The sequence below is a fragment of the Leuresthes tenuis genome, unplaced genomic scaffold (assembly GCF_036924035.1).
Source record: "Leuresthes tenuis unplaced genomic scaffold, fLeuTen1.0.hap1 SCAF_5, whole genome shotgun sequence".
Classification (NCBI taxonomy): Eukaryota; Metazoa; Chordata; class Actinopteri; order Atheriniformes; family Atherinopsidae; genus Leuresthes; species Leuresthes tenuis.
In genome coordinates, this window is record NW_027325359.1 from 19,592,920 (window position 1) to 19,615,779 (window position 22,860).

The 22,860-nt window shown below is 39.7% G+C and overlaps 3 non-coding genes across 3 annotated transcripts; all 3 read right to left on the bottom strand.

Annotated features, from left to right (window-relative positions):
* Nucleotides 1–335: 335 nt before the first annotated feature.
* On the bottom strand, nt 336–408 carry trnak-cuu (transfer RNA lysine (anticodon CUU)). Its single transcript has one exon. It is a non-coding gene; the product is annotated as a tRNA-Lys (tRNA).
* A 584-nt stretch (nt 409–992) lies between these two features.
* trnal-caa (transfer RNA leucine (anticodon CAA)) lies at nt 993–1,107 on the bottom strand. Its single transcript has 2 exons — nt 1,070–1,107; nt 993–1,038 (listed from the first exon to the last, which is right to left on the bottom strand). It is a non-coding gene; the product is annotated as a tRNA-Leu (tRNA).
* Nucleotides 1,108–1,829: 722 nt separating this feature from the next.
* On the bottom strand, nt 1,830–1,944 carry trnal-caa (transfer RNA leucine (anticodon CAA)). The gene is made up of 2 exons: nt 1,907–1,944; nt 1,830–1,875 (listed from the first exon to the last, which is right to left on the bottom strand). It is a non-coding gene; the product is annotated as a tRNA-Leu (tRNA).
* Between the last annotated feature and the right edge of the window lie 20,916 nt (nt 1,945–22,860).

The following is a 22,860-nucleotide window of genomic DNA, read 5'->3' on the forward strand; positions in this document are numbered from 1 at the left end:
TAAGTGTGTTCCATCACTGCCACGATGTAGAATTTTACCTGTTAGAAGAGAGAGGGTTTAGCACTTTGACTGCTTAGAGGGCCAGAGGACATGGGTTGTTATTAAGATTGATTTTCCTTCTTTTCTTTTAAAGTGAGTGGTCATACATAATCAGGGAATACGGAAATGACATGAGCCCATGGAAAGGGAAGCATGAAGCTCTTGCGCAAGTTGGATCATACTTGACTGATGTTGTGCATTTCAGGAGGTCTGTATCTTTTCAAAGAGCTTTGTGGTAACAAAGCTGAACTGTCCCTTAAAGTGCTGGATGAAACATCTGTTTATTAAAGCTTTGACGCCCAACGTGGGGCTCGAACCCACGACCCTGAGATTAAGAGTCTCATGCTCTACCGACTGAACTGGCCAGGCTATTCACACTTCTAAAAACATGCCTTCCAGAAAATAAAAAAGAAAAAAAAAAAAAAAAAAAATTGAAATAAGTCTACGTTCAGAGATTTAGAATGGCATCGTAACACAATTGGCCCTTTTCCACTAGTACCTATGCCACGCGACTTGATCCAACTCAGCATTTAGGGTTTTCCATTAGGTAGGACCTTGTAGTAGCAGGTAAATTTTTAGCACCTACTCGGCTGGGGTTCGAGATTAGCTGAGTCGAAAAAATGACCTCTACAGACCACTGATTGGCCAGGCAGTGATGTCACTGGATGAGTGACGAAAGCCACTCCTTCACAAGAACCTGGCAAAACCCATGCGATTTTATATATTCTTTTTTATACATTCATATATCGTCATCGAGGTGAATTGCTGGATACAAAGCCATACACCAAGCAGCAGGTATACCTTCGCCTCGATGTCCTAAATTGTTGTGTCATGTTTGTGTCACATAGAAATGAAGTCACGGGACCTTTGAACATCCTTCCTATCATGACCCCACCCACATTGAGGGGTCATGGTCATGGTCTTCTAAAAATAAGACTTCAGTATGCAGTAAGTGTCAGGAGTGGGATTTGAACCCACGTCTCCTTTTGGAGACCAGAAGTCCCTCTGCTAAGGAAGGAAGGAATCAAGCATTGAGTCTGGCGCCTTAGACCGCTCGGCCATCCTGACACCATGCAGGACAGTATGCAGGACAGCATGATTTCCCTGACTGTGTAAAATACAACAAACATGAACCGAAACGCAGCAGACAAACTTGTCCGCAGAGGGAAGCTTTCTGCTTGAGATGCACCCTCACGGCTGGAAATACGAGGGAAAGGGTGCGGGAGAACGGGTGTCTGGAGAGTGGAGGGAAAAAAAAAAATAAAAAATTGAAATAAGTCTACGTTCAGAGATTTAGAATGCTATCGTAACACAATTGGCCTTTTTCAACTAGTACCTATGCCACGCGACTTGATCCAACTCAGCTTTTAGGGTTTTCCATTAGGTAGGACCTTGTAGTAGCAGGTAAATTTTTAGCACCTACTCGGCTGGGGTTCGAGATTAGCTGAGTCGAAAAAATGACCTCTACAGACCACTGATTGGCCAGGCAGTGATGTCACTGGATGAGTGACGAAAGCCACTCCTTCACAAGAACCCGGCAAAACCCATGCGATTTTATATATTCTTTTTTATACATTTATATATCGTCATCGAGGTGAATTGCTGGATACAAAGCCATACACCAAGCAGCAGGTATACCTTCGCCTCGATGTCCTAAATTGTTGTGTCATGTTTGTGTCACATAGAAATGAAGTCACGGGACCTTTGAACATCCTTCCTATCATGACCCCACCCACATTGAGGGGTCATGGTCATGGTCTTCTAAAAATAAGATTTCAGTATGCAGTAAGTGTCAGGAGTGGGATTTGAACCCACGTCTCCTTTTGGAGACCAGAAGTCCCTCTGCTAAGGAAGGAAGGAATCAAGCATTGAGTCTGGCGCCTTAGACCGCTCGGCCATCCTGACACCATGCAGGACAGTATGCAGGACAGCATGATTTCCCTGACTGTGTAAAATACAACAAACATGAACCGAAACGCAGCAGACAAACTTGTCCGCAGAGGGAAGCTTTCTGCTTGAGATGCACCCTCACGGCTGGAAATACGAGGGAAAGGGTGCGGGAGAACGGGTGTCTGGAGAGTGGAGGAGGGGCTGGGTGAAAAAATATCTGAAAGAAGTCCCGAGCGAATGTTGCCAAGGTTTGGTTTCTCATAGACCACTGCTCTGGAACATCCCAAGAAGGTTTCAGTACTTTCGTGGGTACATGAAGGTGGTTAAAGAAATGCTTACAAATAATTCATTTTTGCCAAAAATTTGGTGCTGTCTTCACTCTCTCATAGTTGGCTACCCACATGTTAGGAAACATGTCTTTTAAAATAAAAAGAAGATGAAAAAGAAATCTGCATCTACATTGAGAGATTTAGAATGGCATCGGAACACAGTTGGCCCTTTTCTATCCGTGCCTACTCCACTCCACTTGATTCGACTCAGCTTTTAGTGTTTTCCATTAGGTAGTACCACCTGGTAGCGGGTACATTTTTAGTTCCTGCTCGGTTAGGGTTTGAGCTGAGTCAAGCCGAAAATGTCACATCTACAGACTGCAGGCCGCTGATTCGCCGGGGAGTGACGTCACTGGATGAGTCATGAAAGTTACTCCTTCACAAGAGCTTCCGCCGAGTTAATTTGCTAGATGCAAAACCATAGACCAAGCAGCAGGTATACCTTCGCCTCCATATCCTAAATTGTTGTGTGACTTTTTATATTGGTACTAAAATGTAATAGAAAATAGAAAACTCACAACTGCAACTTTAGAAAATCCCATCCATAACACATTGATGAGAGCTTTTTCATGTTACTTTTTCCTGCAGGTACCGAACGGATACAAACCAGTAAAATTGTACAGCTATATAGTTTTTTTTTTTACCACAACATTGTAAATTAATGGCAGTAAAATATAATTCTGCATCAGACTAGAAAATTTTAAGTGTGTTCCATCACTGCCACAATGTAGAATGTTTCCTGTCTGCATTGCCATGCATGTTAGAATAGAGAATGTTCAGCACTTTTATGGTTGAGTGAGTCTTTTTCAATGTAATATTATTTAGCACTGCAAGGCAAGTCTGTGCAAAAATTTAAATGGGAAAAAATATGTTTGACACATTGGCTAATATTCTAATTTTGTCTTTTTGCATTTAAATGTATCAGTGATTTTTTCAATTTGTGTGAGTGGCCACCTTTACTCATTATATCCATGCACTTCACATTTCACTGCCTCTTTCCAGCTAATTTCTATCCAGAGGTGCTAGAGCAGAGACTTGATCATGCTCCATAACAATCTAAAAAGATACAGCCCTAATATACAATTCAGTCTCCCTGCAGAGAATCATTATTAGTTTTCATACCATTACACCAAAGGTCACACTTATTTCTTAAAGTCCCAAATACAGTATGCCCCTAGAGGGTCACAGAGATGAATCTTTCCCACTTCTGTGTTCACACTGGACACCTCCTGAAGTGAAAAGGAGGAATCAAAGCCAGCTTTCTTTTGTTTTGTGAAAAAAATAAAGTGTCCTGTGCTTTGGGCACTCGTAGACCTTGATTCAAGGTTTGGAAATTTGTCAACACTGATGACTTTGTGAAAGGAGAGAGGATATCAAAGAATGGCCAGTTTTTGGTAAAAAGGAGTGATGAGAAATAAACTTTCTCTGTGGTAAGTATGTGGTGGTTTAAAAAGTTATGACCTTGAATTTACACAAATTGTGAATAATTCTAAAACTTTTTAATTATTTTAACTTAAACACTTTTCGGACTGGTGACCTGTCCCGTTTGTATTCCACGTCTCACCTTTGTGACATTCTTTGTATACGGCACCTCTGCTGGACAAATGAGCTGCCATAAAACATGATTTGACTCGAAATACTTTATTTGAAATATTTTTAAAAATGCAAATAATACAATTATTTGTATTACAAGAATTATGAAAACAAATATTTTGAGGGTAATGAAAGAATAAAGAATATAGTTAACCACTTGACTGTCAAACTTGTATTTAAAGTTAGAAGAGGTTGACAGTGGTATCTGACCAGTTCGGCTGCAGTTAATCATACAATAATTTCAGTTTATCTCAGTTAGAGGGGCTAGTAATTAAAATGTCTAATGTGGCTTGTAGGCCTCAAAATCTCAATTTACAATTTCATTAAGTGAAGAAGAAAAAAATTGATATGTGTTGGAAATACTATTAACGACGAATAGTAAAAGTTTTGAGTGATGAGGGGCAAAGGTTAAGGCAGGCGATTTTATATTTGATCTCTTGTGATACTTGTCTCTTAATGGAAGACAAGCCAAGAGTGATACAAATTTTTCCTTCTTCCATGTTTTCAGGTTTTTTTTCTTGAATAATTCAGCAGTATTTTGTTCTCATCTCCCTTCTATATGTAATTAAGCCAGGCTGTAATTATATCCTTTGAAGGACCTTTCAACATACCTTCCAGACACTTATTGGGAATTTGCATTTCTAATTGCTCTCTCTTCCTGCTGTGCTCCACTGATTTGCCAAATAACAATAAACAAAACATGTCTCAGATTGCCGCCAACATAAAATCAATAGGGATTCGTGCTTTAAATCTGATGGTATGACTCAATATAAAAAGTGTTTGATAATCAAGCACGGAACCTCAGTAAGACCAATCTTTGATAACTAAAATAATTCAGGTTTCCTTCTCAACAAAAAAGATCCATCAGTTAGCTGCATTTCATCATTTGGAGGTGTCTTTGAGCAAGACCTTACTCATTTGCTATATGCTTTCATCTGAGCATTTGCTTTTTGCTTTTCAGTCATCGCATTTTGAATTAAAGTAAGTTAAGTTAATGAGCATGAAATAAAGTTAACATTATTGTCATGAGGATTGCCTGATTAAAATAGCATGAATTACAACTGTGACTGGTGCATTTGTAGGTGGCATATGTCTCACTACAATGAGCAAAAGCAGGTACAAGGTCCCAAATGTCATGATCCTTGACTGTTTTTGTGTTTTTCTGGTTTAGTTTTGCATTTTGATTCTCTAGTTTCTGGCCTGTTTAGTTTCCAGTGAGTTTTCAGTGTCATTTCTTGTTTCCCTCAGTTCCCTGTTAGTCTCCGGTTCCACCCCCATCTCCGATGTTAATTCTCCTCAGGTGTCTCAGATCAGTAATCATTCTTTCCACAGCATTTAGTCTCCTGTTTTCCTCTCATTCTTTGTCAGATCCTCACAGTCATTCCCATCGTCTACTCTGTGTTAGTTCTCTTGTTGTTTCCAAGTTTCCTCCTGAGTTTTTTGTAGAGTTTAGTTTTTCTCTTTGAATTTTCTAATTCCAAAGTTTCCAGTTGTTCTCCAGCATTGCTGTGATTTTTTTATTTTTTATCAATTTTTTTAAAAAACCTTTTGAATTTGAAGTTCTGCATCTGGGTCTTACCTTCCTACTCCACTGTTCCTGACACCGAATTTGACACCATGCAATGCAAATACAGTAATGCGCAAACTGGAATGCAGAGTCTCAAAACTGTTAAATGGGGAGTGGCAACAGTCTAAACTGCAAATGAAACTGCCCAGTGACATTGTGCATGCATCTTTACACATTTAGCTGGGACTGACTTTTACATCAATATTAAACAATAAGCAAGTTAATATGGTATACTTTGCACACACCTCTTCCGGTGTCGTGACCGAACCTACACCACCTTTTTTTTTTTTTTACCACATGACCCTGTGTATTTCCATGATTTGTCCTCTATGTTACAGTATGTGCACAAAACGATCAAGAAACTAATCAGGAACAAACAGGTTTCGAGCTTACCATAGCGCTAAGTACAAGGACAAAAAATTGGGCAGATGGAGTAGATACTATTTAACTAAGTTGTGACATGAAATGAGGGGAGTGGCAGGAAAGCTAAAGTGTAGGGCTTAGGTGGTGTACCATGAAGTTAGTTGAACACAGCTAGGCTTTTTTCTGTTAGCTGGCTTAGTTAAACCAAGAATGCCACTCAGAGATGGCAGGAATTATTGTGGTGGTTATGAACTTTATTGTTGACCCAGACTTTCCTCTTTGGGATCTGTGCATACAAAGCTATAATGGCTAAAAAGCCATCATTTGGGGATTCTCCTGCACAATATATAACCTATCACTTGACATATTCATAAGAAGAACAGTTTATATGAATGTGGTATGAAAAATATTTAAAAAAAACAGAATAAAATCACAACAGAAAACACTGTTTTGTGTTTTAAAATAGATAAATAGCAAGATAATACATATCTGCCATTATCATGACAACTGAAAGCTGCCACAAAGATATTAAACTTTTTTGAAAAATTTTTTATGAAGAGCAGTTAGATATGACACTATCGCATAATACTGAGGAAATCTTCTAAGTCTTAGACCAAATCAAAGAACCACCTTTGTGACAATAAAAACTCTGCCTTTCAGCTCTGGGTGACATCGCTAACTCAAATCTCACTTTGTAGTACACTCCTTGGCCTAAATCAGTGACACAAATCCCAATTCATGACTGCAGCAGTACCTGTACAATTACACTGCTACTGGAGTAGCTCACTAGCTTTCTTAATTCACTTGCACATACAATTTTCCTTCACTTTCCAATCTTCTTTTTATGGTAATAGAGAAGATAAACAAAACATAAATGCATTTTATTACAAGTATTTCAATGAAAATACAAATCCAAAAATTACAGCAAAATTACTGAATGACCAGATGTGTAAATATTCAAATTTGTTAATGTTTGAGTAAATCAGTTCGTTTCCCCTCAACAGAACCGTGAGAGCTAGAACAGGCAGCCATATCCAAGCACATTCTATTTTGAAACAACAAACACAATAATTAACTGGATTTGCTCATTAGCCTCTTATTTGTAATTTTTTCCCTTTTTGCTCATTAGGAAATTACAGGCACTCAATAAATTTTAGGTTAATTTATTTCAACAACAGGCTACAGCTGAAGAGCAAGTTGTGAGGGGATGGGCAGGCTAGCCACTGGATGATGTGTTTTATGGATGACTTTTTCTTGGGTTCTCATGTCTGTGCCCAAGTGTAGCTCCTTAAGGGCTGTATTAGTCCCTCCGACCAACTAATCAATTTGAAAAGGGAGAGGAAATTGATTCAGTACCCATTTTTACATCCGCCAAACAAATCTGCTACAGATTTCCATATTGTAAGTCTCTCATCCTGCTTGAGCAACCATGTGCAAAACGAACAAGAGGTGTACTGTGTGATTATCATCTGTCCCTACTGTGGATAATTCATCATATAAAGTTACATTCGTACATCAGGTCATTGATCACAACCAACGGCAATTACACTCAGGCACAGAAATGTTTAAGTGTCTTCTGTGACCTGTATAAATCATTTCCTGTGGCATATTTAAGGTATTATTGTTCCATAATGATATATTCAAATGTGGCCTGCCTGCTTCCAGCCCGATGAAGCAGGGAAGTCTGCAATGATGACATTGGGAGGAATGAATGGGATTCATTGGAAATTAATCAGTTTCCCCTCGACTCTCAGTGTGATGAATGAGGCCACAAAGTGGACCAGAACCACAGGTTGGCTGGCTGCACAACTGGGCCGAGACACAACACCCAGGCACAGCAGTGTTCTTGGAGATATGGTTCTCTTGACATGGTTTGTATAAATGGCAGACATTATTTGTATTTTTTCCTCTAATGAGACCTTAAATTACCCTTGAGAAAACAGAAAAGTATTGATAAACTGCTCTGACAATACCTTTAAAATCAAGAATTTATTTGTGAAAATAATAATTATAAATCTTTATAAATCTGACCGCTCATGGAGGATGTTGTTGAGGTCTTAACAATCTAGACCACTAAGTGATTCATGCATTAAACATAACATGCTCAGTTTGGATGGGTGCTCCCAGAGAGTTTAGACTGTGAAAGGAACTCATTCATATTTTAATCACACTGGAGGTTCAATTAATCACTGCACGGTTAAGGGTGAAATTGATGAATATTCAGTTACCAAGTGAAACGACTTCTGACCCTGGCTACTTGCTTCAGTTCTTATCATATTCCTGTGTACTGCTCCTCATCTTGTGGTCACAGTCTCTGTGGAGTAGCGTCATACCACTCAAGGTTTCCTTTGTTATGTGAAAAGCATTTTGGTCAGTCTCAATGGATGAAAAGCATCTGAAAATAGAGATGTAACATCTATTTTTGGTAACAGACACAAAGAGGCAAGAGAAAGAATAAACGAACTTTGCAGCATTTTGCATGTTCATCCTCTCCTCTCCATGGTCTGAACACCCTCAAGAAAAAATGCATAACAGAATCATCTTTATTTAGAATCAGGTTTCATTTACTGCTTTTAGATTGTATTTGTAAGAAAGTATAAAGGGGAGTAACACAAAGACACCATTACAATCCATCACAAACACCATCACAATGCCCAAAATGTACTGAGGACTAAGTTGCAAGAAAGATTACCTTCTGTGCAAGTGGTCTTTTAAAGAGTCCCAGAGTTGTTATCTTCCAATCTAGCAGCAACTGTCCTTATATTGATAAATGGTCAAACTGACATTATGGACACTCTGTTAAACATGGCACATTGACAATAAGACCTCACCACTGAGTGCTATGATAGCTGGACATAAATGGAACAGTCATGCCGTCCTTTTTTTTCCCAACACATTTAGCTCTGGTGGACTTTGAGGTTTAATTTCAGTGGAAATACAAACAAGTTAATATGGCCTGCTTACACTTTTTCTTTTTTCATTTCCTATAGATATTATCTTTTGAAGATAGAACAGACAGTAATGATGTAAAAAAAAAAAAAAAACAGAAAATGAACTGCAAGGCTGCAGCCATAAGTGAGTCTTTGCAGGTAATAGAAAATACACAGGATCTTGGATTTTAAGATTTTTTTAAAATCTTATTGGGAAATAAAGGACAAGCTAAATGCCTTTTCACATGTTGGTGATCTTCAGATAAATGGATTGACATTGATTTTCCTGTTATGGATGAATAAGGGTCAGACTAATCTGTTTACGTGCACTACTGACCACACTGATTAATCAGGGATTAAATATGCACTAGGTTGCACTGTCCTGCACAAGAACATTTCAGATGGTGGATTTTTTTTAAGAGCCACTATGTGTCTCCAGACACCAATTTAGTGCTTTTGTACCCCTGGTCACTCTAGCTTAGAAATTAAAAAGCTGAACTGCTAAATGTTGAAATATTAAAGGAGGATCCTTAGTGTGTATCATTGGTAGTCAGAGACCCTGAAATGCAGATTATTTCATATGGCTCGAAGAGGTGCTGAGCAAAGGTGTGGAATTTAAGCCAAAACATGATAAAGAACAAAAAGCAACATTCACAGACCTTCAAACTGAGATTCAAATTTTTATTAATATTTGAACAAGACCCCTTCAAAAGTGCAGGTGATGAAAGATAAAGAATGGTCATATAAAGCAAAATTTTAAAAAATAACACACCATTTGTAGCATACACTTTTGAATATGAGCTGTGGGTGTTCGAAAATAAAATAATCATGCAATCTTAGAGAAACTACATCACACTGTGTCATTGTCTCTCACCGAATGACAAAACGTGATTCCTTTTAACAAGTATCTGTGTTCTGTGGGCACCTATTAAATGCCACATAGCAGTATAATTTTTACCAGTAAATGATGGAACTGAAGTGTGATGTTTGTGATATCAGATGCAGGCCACATCTGCAAGCACAGAGGAGCTGGGCAGTGTGAAATTATTATTTAGCTTAAATGAAGCAGCCATTGACCAACAAAACAAAGCAAAAACTAATTTTACAGAAAACGGCAGGTACTCTAGAACCTTTAGATCTTTCTGAGGCTGTGCATTTTTACACAAATAAGCAAACAGTCACTGAATCCATAATGATCAATCAATGACATATAAAAATGACAGTAAGAACACTTTCTTGAAGATAATTTACACCTACATGTTTTTGCTTCCCTTAAGAACATTTTTTATTTTTCAATGTGTCTGCAAGTTTTAATTGAAGTTTAGCTTTACTGTGATGTTGCACAAGTTTCAACAAAGGTATCATAACATCACTTTAAGCATTCCATAACTAAACCAAGTGTATCTCCAATGTCGTTGATGAGCTGGGGAAAAAAAGCATTAAAGTTTGCAGCTCTCTCTGCTTGAAATCAAATGCAAAATCACTGAGAGGCAAGGTACACCCTGGACAGGTTGCCAGACCATCACAGGCAACTACAATTTTAGAGACATCAATTAACCTAACATGCATGTTTTTGGACAGTGGGAGGAAGCTGTAGTACACAGAGAGAACCCCCGCATACACAGGGAGAAAGGCAAACTCCGCTGGAGGCCTCAGCCGGGAGTTGAACCTGGAACCCTACTGTGAGGCAACAATGCTAACCACCACACCACCGTGCAGCCCAGTAGTTCTTCAATGGACACCAAACATTAATAGATACTTTAGCCACCTGGCTTGCAGTGTTCACACACAATATACTGTGTACTACCATAAAACAGTCATCATTGTGTAAGATAAGATTAGATAAGAGATAAGATACCTTTACTGTCACTGTATACAAGACACAATGAAATTGCAGCTGCCCAACATGGTGGTATTTAAAAAAAGAAAAGCACATCTTACAACAACTTAAGAAATACACAACATAATATACAACAAGTGTAGACTTTATAGCAGGTAAGTATGAGGATAACAACATAATATAGGTAAATAATAATAAAGTCTCTTAGTAAGGTGTTCGATCACCAAGTGAGCCATTTCTCTCTTAAGCAAGGTGAATGGCAGCACCCATGTTAGCAGCTGTTTTGTTCTGTTTTGATTTTTAAAAAAAACAACAACAAAAAAACATGGATAACAGAGTTTTTAGTTTACAGTTACTGTTTTACAGTCTGCTCCCTTTAGAATAAAATAAGTTACATCACATTGGATTTGACACCTAAATAGGCGGTGAGAGACTGTTGTGTCTTTATTTTTACCAAGACCTGGATGAATGATGCTGTAACTGAGGGAGGTATTAGTATGGAGGGGATAACTGTGTTCTGGGCAGATAAGAGTGTGGCTATAGGAAATGGCAGGGGAGAGAGCATTTACATCAACAACAGCTGGTGCAGGAACATAAAAGAGATTTATTCACATTGTTACCCAGACTTTGAACTGTTGTCAGTTAAATGTTGTCCTTTTTATCTTCCAATGGAGTTCTCTGTTCTAATCATCACTGCTGTTTGCATACTTTCAGATGCAAAAATAAAGGCGGCTTTAAATATCCTCTACATTTTCACAAATGAACAGCAAAGCAATCACCCAAAGAGGGAATACTCTGTTGCTGGTAATTTTATCCATACTAACATGAAAAAAGTCCTCCCTCACTTTTACCCTGACTTTGTGACAAAAAAGCCAGCTTGGTACATAATACTTACAACAACATCAAAGAGGAATATAAAGCATAAACACTCCCCACATGACCACAGTAGTTTTGACGTTAATATCAGCATACAGACCATTGCTCATCAGGGGCCTCATGTACAAAGACTTGCGTGAATTTCCTACTGAAACATGGTGTACGCTCAAACCAAAATGCCCTCCAACGTACAAAAATATCCGGATGTATCAATGTGTGCGCACGCATGAATCCAAGCACATTTCGTTTGTACATCCCAATCAACGTGGAATTGAGCGCTCATATCGGAGTACCTGACTCCTCCCTGTCCACGCCCCTACTTAAATATGCAAATCATATTCCCCTCTCTGCACGATCAGAAAATAAAGAATAAAGAATGCGTAAAACGGAAAAAAGAATAACTTAACAGAAAGTGAGATGGAGGTGCTACTTTCTGAAGTGGAGGCCCGCAAAAATGTGCTCTTTGGCACGCTGGCCTATAAGCAGCAAACGTAAGAGGAGTGGGTAGGAGAGCGTGAGCGAGGCCTTCAATGCTGAGGAGTTGAACAGAGAGTCGGCACAACTATGGGTGACACTGCTCTCTCAGGGGTGGTGGGTGTGGGAATGTGGGTGACTCTGATTACCCCCAAGGTAAATACCTATATTTGTGTAACTCACAACAAACATGTTCATACAGTAATCTAGAGCAGAAGTGCGCCGGGGAAAAGGTGAGACTCATTGAGACATTTCACAAGCACGGGGTTATTAACATGTGCACACAGAGACGATCAGGGGCTTGTTAGAAAGATCTTAAACTGTTGTTTAACCAGCAAAAAAAACAGCAAGTTACTAACTTTAACTACCAACTATGATGCTGTGAAGACGGGATATACATTTTCTGCGCACATGCTCAATGCACTTCATGGGGAATAATATTAGGACAATTACACGGATAAAGTTACTCACCAAGAAGCCACCCATTGCGCACAGTGCCAGCTTGTAGTATGTTCCCAACAATGTTGTTACTCAGAATGTATGAGTCTTGCGTTGAACCAGGCCACCTCGCCACAATGTTAGTTAAGTGCATTTGCGCATCACAAATGATCTGTACATTGATGGAATGGAATTGCTTCCTGTTGACATACACAAATTCATCATGTGATGGCGCTTTTATAGCAATGTGTGTGCAGTCGATAGCTCCGATTACATTAGGAAAACCGCCTGTCGCTGCAAATTGCGCTTTAATGTTGGCCTGTTCAGCTGCATTGTGGGAATTTGATATACCTGGCTGAGATGCAGATAATCCCGTCTCACACGGCTGGCATGGCTCGGCTCAGGGTCCACTGGCACAGTCCCGATCGGTCGGCCAGCTCCCTTTGAAATGCCCCGGTTGCCAGAAACCCCAACATGGTCATCACCTGTATGGGAACGGGCAGCGCATGGCTCCTCGCTGTGTTGCGCTCCAACGCCGGCCGCATCTCTGTGCATAGCTCCAGGAGGATTGCCCTCGGGAACCTAAAACGGCTGATGAGCCACTTGTCCTCATGTTCCAACAAATCATGTCTGTCTCTAAATACACACTCTCTCCTTATTGCACCATTTTCTATGTCTTCCAACACCGCTAAAGCAGCCATTGTTTTTAATAGTATGCATTGCACTACTTTTACACTGCATTTACAGAAGCCCAAGATGCCCAAGATGGGCCTGCCAGCTTTCAGGCAGGGGACGTTTTTACTATGGGCAAAGTGAGCACCGTACACTAGGTGAAGAAGGAAAAAAAGTATCTAAGAAGAAGAAAATGTTTAATTTAATCCGTTTGCGACCTGTCCAGGGTGTACCATGCCCTTCGTCCGATGACTGCTGGGATAGGCTCAAGGTCAAAAAGGTAAAAAAAGCTGTCACATGCCCAGTTCAGGAAAAGAAGGAAATAAGAAGAAGAGAAAGGGACAAAAGATAAAGGTATGCACTATGCCGTCATGTCAGTGTCTCTGAGTATTATGCATGCAATGAAACAGATAGCAATAGCCTAATGTGTATTAGTGTGTTTATTAGCCTAAGCCTGGTGACCCCAATGACATGTTGGCCAGCACTGCTCACTGATCTACATAGGTATTATATGGAATTATTCACTGAGTCTGGTCCATTTTTAATTTTATTTATTCTTTTTTTTTTTTTTAGCTCAAATTTCTTGTGTTTACCTTAGATTCAGATCTAGCCTAGCTAGTGACTGCTGTGAATAGGGCAGCTGACAACAAGGGAAAGACCATGTGACAGATTGGAAAGACAGCTGACAGGAGGCAAAGAACCTAAAGGTGCTGCCATAGACTAGCAATCCATGGTAGCAGTAGCGAGGCCTAGCAGCTTTGTTACAACCAGCATAAGCTACAAGCAAATTAAGGAGAATACCCCTAGGGTCAGCAAGAGCAAGTGGAAGATGACTCACAGACAGACTACAAGGCAACTGACACTGGAACGAACATGACTATGAGGTGGAGATGTGACTCAGTGAAGAATAGGGGCACAGACCTATTCTCAAGGGCTAGAACTGGACAGAATAGTTGTCAGATCAAAGAGAGCGCAGCCGGAGAAAATAAAAGTGGGAGGCTGGAGGGAAATAAACTCCAGGTTTGTCCTTGTGGATGGCTGAAAGTAACATCAGTTAAGGACCTTAAAATGGGTCAGGGAATAAAGAGATGTGTGGTAAAAGAAGGGCAGTGTGGCTGCATCGATCAGTACTTATTCAGTCAGTCAAATAAGTTCGATGAAGTCCAGCGGCAGGTAAAAAATCACAGTCCGAAGGATATCAATAACACAGCTACGGAGGAGGAGGTTCCAAGAAGGGATGCAGCTGATACTGAGGAGAATAGGCCAGTTAGAGAGAGAGAAACCTAGAGCAGAAAGCTAGAGTTAAGTGACCTAGGCCAAATAGCAACAAAGAATGGGTGGCAGTCAAAGATTTGTCATTAATATTAAGTAGGCTAGGAGGAAATGCAAGTGATAAACTAGAGAAGATGGGAGATATAATTTACTCCTATGGTGCAGAAAGATTAGGGGTGCAAAATAGAAAAAGGGTTGAAAGAATACAATTAGTTAAGTCTACATGGTAAAGAGAAATGGAGAAATTGGTTAAGGAAAGAAGAAACTTAAGAAAGCAGTGGAAAAGAGCTACAGAGGAAGAGAGGGAGGGAATTAATGTTTTGCAGGAAGAATTGAGAAGCAGGCTAGCAATACTCTGAGGGGCTGAATATCTTAGGAAAAAGAGAAAGAAGGTAGAATATTTAAGGACTGCGTTTTACAGGGACCCGGTCAAGTTTGTTAAAGTGTTGTTTAACCAGGAAAAGGGAAGGCAGCTTAAAACAACAATGTCAAAGGTGGAAGAGTATCTAAGAAATACATATTCAGATCTTGAGCAGTGTAGAGTAGTAGGCCTTCCACCTGACATGTCACCATTAGGAGAAATAGGTCATAAGATGGATGTTAGACCACCTAGGTGGAAAGAGGTTGAGGAGGTCGTCAGGCGTGCAAAGGCTTCGTCGGCCCCAGGGCCAAATGGAGTCCCCTACCGGGTTTATAAAAGTGCACCTGATATCCTAAAGTTTTTGTGGTGGCAATTAAGAATAGTTTGGGAGAAACAGTTTATTTCTAGAGCATGGCATAGGGTCAGCAGGGCCCGAGTCAGTTCCGGATGATCTCTCTCCTAAAGGTAGGGGGGAAGATTTTGTTTAGTGTAGTTGCACGGAGATTAGCTAGTTATTTAGAAAGGAATAGCTTAATAGATACTACTGTGCGGAAGACAGGAATACCAGGTTTCGCAGGGTGTTTGGAGCACACTAGCATGATCTGGCATCAGATTCCGACAGCCAAGAGTGAGAAAAAAAAACTAGCATTTTATATTTCTGGATTCAGCAAATGCATTTAGTTCAGTGCCACACAGCCTTATTTGGAAAGCTTTTGATTATTTTAGAGTGCCTGTAGTTGTTAACTTAATAAGAGCATATTTCCAGAGTATATGACTGTGCCTAAGTATAGCAGGTTTCACAACAGGTTTGCAGGGGCTAGAAATAGGCATTATGACAGGGTGTACGATTTCTCCATTAGCAGTTACAATGGCGATGGAGATAATTAATAGAGCTTCTTAGTGGGTTGTATGTGGAGAGAGACGTCAGGATGGCATGCGCCTTACACCAATTAGGGCCTACATGGATGATATGACGTTGGTGACTACAACAGTGCCATGTATGAGGAGAATACTTGAGAGACTTAACAAAAATCAAAAGTGGGCTGGTATGAAAATCAAACCTACTAAGTATAGAAGTATCTCAATAAGTAGAAGGAAATTAAGTGATAGAAAGTTTGAAGAAGTCAGATGAAGAATAAAATTCCAATAATTAGGGAAAAGGCAGTAAAGAGTTTATGTAGGTGGTACCAGGCCGACTTAAATGATGGACAGCAGGTAGGGCAGTTTCGGAAAGATGTTGCTGAGGGACTGGATAGAATAGATAAATCAGGGCTTTCAGGAACGTTGAAGCTGTGGTGTCTGCAATTTGGACTGTTTTACATGATTCGTTCAGCTGAAAGTGAAATATGATCTACTCCATGCTGTACACTGTACACTTCACTTTCCTGACTACCTCAACAGTGGAAGGACCAATCATTTCTTTGGAGTGGAGTGCATCAAGGTCCTTACGTTCCTCTTCAAAAGGATTTCCAAGGATTTCCAAGGCTTTCCAAGGACAAGTGCATTCATTTGCTCATGGGCCTGGTCAATGGCTATAGATGAAAACGGCCTCTTACTTTTTTTGGACGGTGAAATTGCCTGCATTGAATTGTTGAACTATGTCAGGATGTATCCTTGGTAGTTCAGCCATGTCTCGCAGAGACTGTACAAAGACCAGCATGAGGAGCTATAGCTCAAGTACAATAGACCAGTACTGAAACTGTGATTTATTTTCAGCTCTCTTGCTGCCTCAAGCCTCAAATATAAGAGGCACCCCATCTGTCTGTGTTTGACAATAATGCACATAAACCCGATGCTGCAAAACATTCAGTGCTGTGGCTGTGATTTGATGGGCTCCCTGGGTGCGAGATACATGTGCTGCTTTAAGGAAAGAGTTAGCAATCCCCGGAGATGAAATGTCAGCTTGCACTAGTGCCTCCACCCAACCACTTCCCTGCAACCAGTTCCCCAGCATCTTAAATACTGCCATCTCAATATGCAACCCACCAAACATAACCACCAACTTGTCCTCACCATATCTGTAAGGCCACATGAATTGGATTTGTTTTGCAAGGGCATACTAAGGTTGGTCAAACGTGACCACTGAAGTTTGGCCAGGATTCAGGTGTCCCACAGCTTCACTGATGATGTCAAATGAACTGCCATCTCAATATGCAACCCACCAAACATAACCACCAACTTGTCCTCACCATATCTGTCAGGCCACATGAATTGGATTTGTTTTGCAAGGGCATACTAAGGTTGGTCAAACGTGACCACTGAAGTTTGGCCAGGATTCAGGTGTCCCACAGCTTCACTGATGATGTCAAATGAGTGTTTAATCATTGCCACAGAGTGAGCACTTTCCTGAAACAGTGCAAGGAGAGCAGTGGAACAAGAGACACAAAACTCTGTTTGCCTGCTAGCATGGGAGGCAGCCCAAGAGGTATTCAAAGCCTCATCTGCAGGGGTTTCGTTTTTACCAACCTTCCTTGCATTCTCCAACCACTGGTACTGTCACGGTATGCTGCCCAACACCATCTCTGGCAAGTGACTTTATCTTTGTTTCAGGGACCTGTGGCACCTTGATACTACTAGCAGGTGAGATTATGCATATCAAGTCAATCTGCACAACTGTAGCAATTCCAATTAAGCCCATCATGCTAACCACGGCCGCCATCTTGGATTTTTAATGACATAATGTATTATAAGTAGCAATATTATGTATGGTAAACTAACTGGGGCATCAACACCACATTATACTCCATCTTATTATGAAAATTGATTTTGTCAGTGCTGGCCATTTTGAAAAATGCCCACCATGGCCGCCATGTTGAAAATCCACGGTGGCCCGATATCTAATTCTTCTTAAAATGTCATTAGCTATACCTGTACCAAATTTCATGCTTTTATCATAAAGTACACGATTCTTAGGCTAAACCACCCCACTAATTGTAAATAGAGCTGGTATCTGTCTCTTTCTGGTTTGGAAATCCCACATCTGTGTCTTTGAGTCAACATCCCCCTATGCGCCACAATGTTAATAGGGTCTCTTAAAGATTACGTTACACATTAAATCCACACTTGAGTTCGCTGCACTCTCCAACTGGACAAGTGGACTATAGGAGTGTTTCTTTTCATTTCTCACCTGTCTGCATTTGATTTTGCAACTTGGATGAACAGAAAAAAAAAAATCCTACCCAACAGGGTTGAATAATTGCACTTGACAAAGAATGTAAATTGAAGTTTCCACAACTGAAGTATTGAAGCGAGACAAGCCACCGCTGGTTTATCTATGGCAGCTTTATTTTCTCATACATGAACATATAAGGTTAAATGTGCATTGCAGAACAGTCGAAAGTGGGAATTACTTTATTTGAAGGAAACTGAGCTTTAAAGAAAAAGAGTACACAATAATCTTTAGATGTGTATCACTTCCTGCTTTTATTCAACATGTCCATCTGGACTGTAACAGAATTTAAATCCTCTCCTGTCTATTCATTTGCTCAGTTGATTACACAGATAAGACAAAGTGATATCTAGGTTGATTTAGAGAAATCGGAGCCTATAGTCTTTAAGCATCAGTGTATGCACAGGTGGACTCGGAGTTGCTGAACTTAGTCTGTTTGCTTCCGCAAAGTAACAAGCTGTCTAAACTAAAGTTCTGCTACACAAGAAAGGATCTGCTGCCCCTGGATACTTTGTCGTGTCTGCTCCAATTCCTGTATTAGACACTTGTAGAAGAACTGTGTATGTAAGTTTTGCAGTAGTATGTCAGTTTATGTTAGCATTGGGAAAACAGCCCTGCACCCTAACACCATGAGTGCATATTTATACACTCAAAGGCAATATGTGTGTGATGCATATCTTTGTGTGTAACAGTGTGTAGGTGATGAAGAGTCCACTCTAGCAGGAAGGCAGAGAGAAATGCATCACTGTAAATAAGAGTGCTTAGAGTTGGCAGTGAGGGAGGGAAGGGTTGCCGAGCCTTAGGGGGATTGTAGGTGGACAAATGCATCACACCCTCTTTCCATGGAATCCGCAGACAGCAACCTTTTGCTCATATGAAGATGATAATGAATCAGAGCTAAGATGGATGTCAGGGAGAGCCACTTCGCCTTGCCCTGCTCTATAGCCCAGCAGGTGGTCTCCATCTTGTGCTGTGTTTGCCTTTTGGCCCTTGCTTTAGCATGAGTCATTGCCCTTAACACGAAGAGCTAGACAGATGAAGTTAGGATGCATACATACGAGCAGGCACTAACTAACACACATCCACACCAATCTGGTGTTTACATCGGGAGCATCACTTCCTCTGAACACAGCTGCTCCCAGAGGAGCTGAGGCATTCTGGGAGCTGCTTCTCCTCTGCAGTTGCTGCACTGCTGAATTTCAGGAACAGAGGCATGAATAAATAGAAAATCAATGCGGCTTCATGGTGTGAGGGTGCAAGACTGTTTTCGCAATTACTGCAAATCTTGGTGGTGCATATCAGCCCTATACTGAGCCAAATTACATTTATCAACTGTGTTTTTGACATTGCAGAGTCTGGGGTTAAGCATAGATTATATTTTATTAAATATAAGGATAGCATTATATCTACATGTTAAACAAACAAACAAAAAAATCATTATTCATTGAATTGCTGTTTAAGTTTGGACCATTTTAACGTTAAGCCTGAATAATGCTTATGAGGGATAATAATAATGGTTGTGTACATGTTATTAGAAGTGCATGATAAAGCACTTTAAGATTTATCAAATCTTTTCAATTAAATAATCATGCTATTTTTTACATTCTACTTGTGCTGGATTAAGCCATTGTCAAATTGACATATAGTTCACTGGTTATGTTTGATGGATTCATTCTGAACCATTTTGTATCTGTTCTTCTGCTGTTGCATATTGTATGCATGCACATCTTTCACTATAAAATCCCTGCTAACAAAAGGAGGACATCTTGCTATGTTAAATTCAGAAGGGATTTTACTTTGACATGGTGCAGAAAGTTTGTAATTCTAACTTGTCAGGCTACTAGTTTGTTAACCTGTTCAATACTTTTGAATACTTTAAAATTATGTGCATTCAAATGCAAGTTGAATGTAAAGGAAGACCTCTCTTTATTTTAGAAAATACAGTATAGACTTCATGTTAATTTTTTACCATTACGCTACTGACAGTGTGCATGGCTGTTTGTCTCTTTTGTCCCTATGTTGGCCCTGTAATGGACTGGTGACCTGTCAAGGATGTAGTCTGCCTCTTGCCTGATGACAGCTGGGACAGGCTCCAGCTGAATTATTGTTATTGATTTTGTATTCAAACAATTTACAGTCATGGAACATAATACCAAGTGTAAAAAAAAAAAACTGTTCTACTCATCTCTGATCGGGTTATTTACATTTCCATGATACACAGAGCCTGTACATCATAGAAATGTAGAGTATCATGCAAATCAAGGGTTTATGTGTCATCCTTGTTTAGATTCCTACTCATATTGATGTAGAGGGAAATTAAGCTGCAAATATCTTGGGAAAACTGGAAGGGGACATACAAGTAGAGGACATACAGAAATCTATATTCATAGAATGCAATGCTTATGAGGAAATTAGGGAAAGTATCGGAAAGGTGCTTGATAATTTTAAATTACCATTTGAAATAAAAAATATTCTTTTAATTATTGCCACTTTTAAGTATTCATTCATATTATGACCTTTCTCAGAATCATTAGTTTAATTAAAAGGACATAACTCTCTTGTTTTTTCCCTGCTAAGTTCCTGTTCCATCCTCCAGTCCAGGGGTGATGGCAAATGCACCTTTAAGATGGTTGAAAAAGAAGAAGACTTTTAAAAAAAAAGGAGGAAGAAGAGGAAGGGGGTGTTGTTGAAGTTAGCGGTCAGCAAGGAATTATGTACCATCAGTGAAGTGGCTAGTCCAGGTATACCAACTAAGATAAAAAAAAGGGGACTCCTACGTTGTAGCTACGTCGTCGAAATGACGGAGAAGCATAAACTACAACTTAGGCTAAATGTTCCCCATAAACAATGACGAGTGGGAACTAACCTACTGTTAGGAACTTCTGAGGCAAACGCATGCATGACACTCATAGCTCACATAGAAAAGCACGATTGGCTTGAAACTTGTCACATGGAAATGGAAATGCCTTCAGGGTTCACAAAAAAATCCGACAGACAGTTGCAACTGGCTGATTACAACCGATTACAACCACACATTCACAGAATGGTCAAATTATTGTATATTTGGCCTTTTTTGGGATTATTAATCGTACATCGTACACAGGGCAAAATTATCGTACAAATATGATAATTGTCGTACACCTGGCAACACTGCCTCCCTCCAACAAGTGGCGCTGGTGTTACCCGATTGGCTGTTACCGTGGCACTTGCTAAAGGAGCAGTACACACAAAATAATGATAAATAGAACTGTCTCACTATTTTTAAGGTTTCTTGTTACCTTAAACACAACTGTTATTTTATTTGCTTACATTTAGTATTGACCTAGGCTTCTATTAGTTTGTTATCATATTCATAGGTTACAATTGTCATTGTCCATAGTCATTATCAATTTCATAGTACAAGCCAAGTTTTGTTTTGTGAAGTTTTCATAGTCAAAGTTTTTTGTAATCCGGCTCAGCCGCGCTTTTTGTTTTGTCGCTTTGTGTGTTAAATAAATCAAGCTTTTACTTTCAAAAAATTTATCGGCATCCGGGTCCTACCGCCCATGCCAAGCTACACCACAGCCTTCCCATCGTGACACAAAATGAGTCTGAAGAAAAAAAATTTAAGTTCACAAACTTCTCTGGTGTTGCTTAAAGTTACTTTAGGTAAAAGTGTGCGCTAAGGATCAAGGGAGTTGAAGACAATAAGGGAATTCAACAGAGAAAACAAAACTCAGAAACAGACTGGAACAAAGAACTAAACAGGATACACAACAAACTAACATGAGGGAAAACAACTCTAAAATGTAAGACAGGGGTGAAACCTACTGTAATGAAAAGCTGGAACATCGAATCAACACATTAAAAACTGATACCAAACCCCATCAATAATAAAATAACCTTACATGTATGTCTTTTTACTGTGGAAGATTTCCTTCCTCACAGACACAAATATAACTACAAACTCCACAAAAAGAGACCTCAGCCAACCAGTAGGTCTGAAGACAGCATCAGCATACTTCCCCCATAGCTGTCTATGAGTTCAATTTGAGCTAATAATTCATAAATAATGACTTATATTGATATCATTTTAAAATATTTTTGCTAGTGTGTTGTAAAGGAGCTGTTTGGTATTGTAGATTCCTTTTAAAAGCTTTTGTCTGTTACAAAGAACCATATGGGAAGGGCCTGATACTTAATAAGCACTGACGAACAATGTCTCTTGGGAATTGAGCAATGGACTAATAACAACAAAAGACACCTTTTCACGTCTTTTTATGACAGTGACTCTGGAAACTTTCCTTGGGAAGAGCAAACTTTGAAATTCAAATGTGCTATAGTGGCTGTATAACAATACATTATGAGAACAATGTCTGAGCGCACACAGAGACAGCATGGCATCTCCCTCATTCGAATGCTGCCAAAAAAATTGAAAGGAGATTTTTTTGTTTTTGGATCATCGCAAACTTCACCCACTTTAAACTGGCCTTGGCAGCAGCAGGGAGATCACTCCAGGTTTTCCATCTGTGATGCAAAAGGCAGTTCAAGTAGCTGTTAAAACAAAGCAAATGGCATGGTTGCTTGAAATGGTCCCATCTATTCAGCTGCTCCCAGCTGAGAGAAATGCATGTTTCTGGCCTAATTTCACATGGAGTACACTGCTCATTTTTGTTTATAAAGCAGCACAGATATTCCCTTCCTCCTCAAGTGTTCTTGTTCTACATAATATAAGTGTTTCAATGGCAGCATTACAGTGAGATTCAAGAGTCAATTGAGAATGCCCATCAAGACTAACTACTTGTAATGAAGTCTGTTTTTTCCAATGACTTCTTAAAATGTGGCTGTAATCAGAGCTGAAATTGTGTTTCTTTGTGTTGCAGTGGTTTTCAAGTTGACTGGCCTTATGAACAAGGACCTCATCAAGTAAACAATAGCCTTTTCAAGGAATTTCTTCTCCCCAGTGATCGCCTTCGTCTTCTCCTCAGTTGTCTGTATTAAACAGTCATTTGAAACTCAATGAGCCAAACAACTTTTAAGCCTCATGCTCTATGTCACCCAGATATAG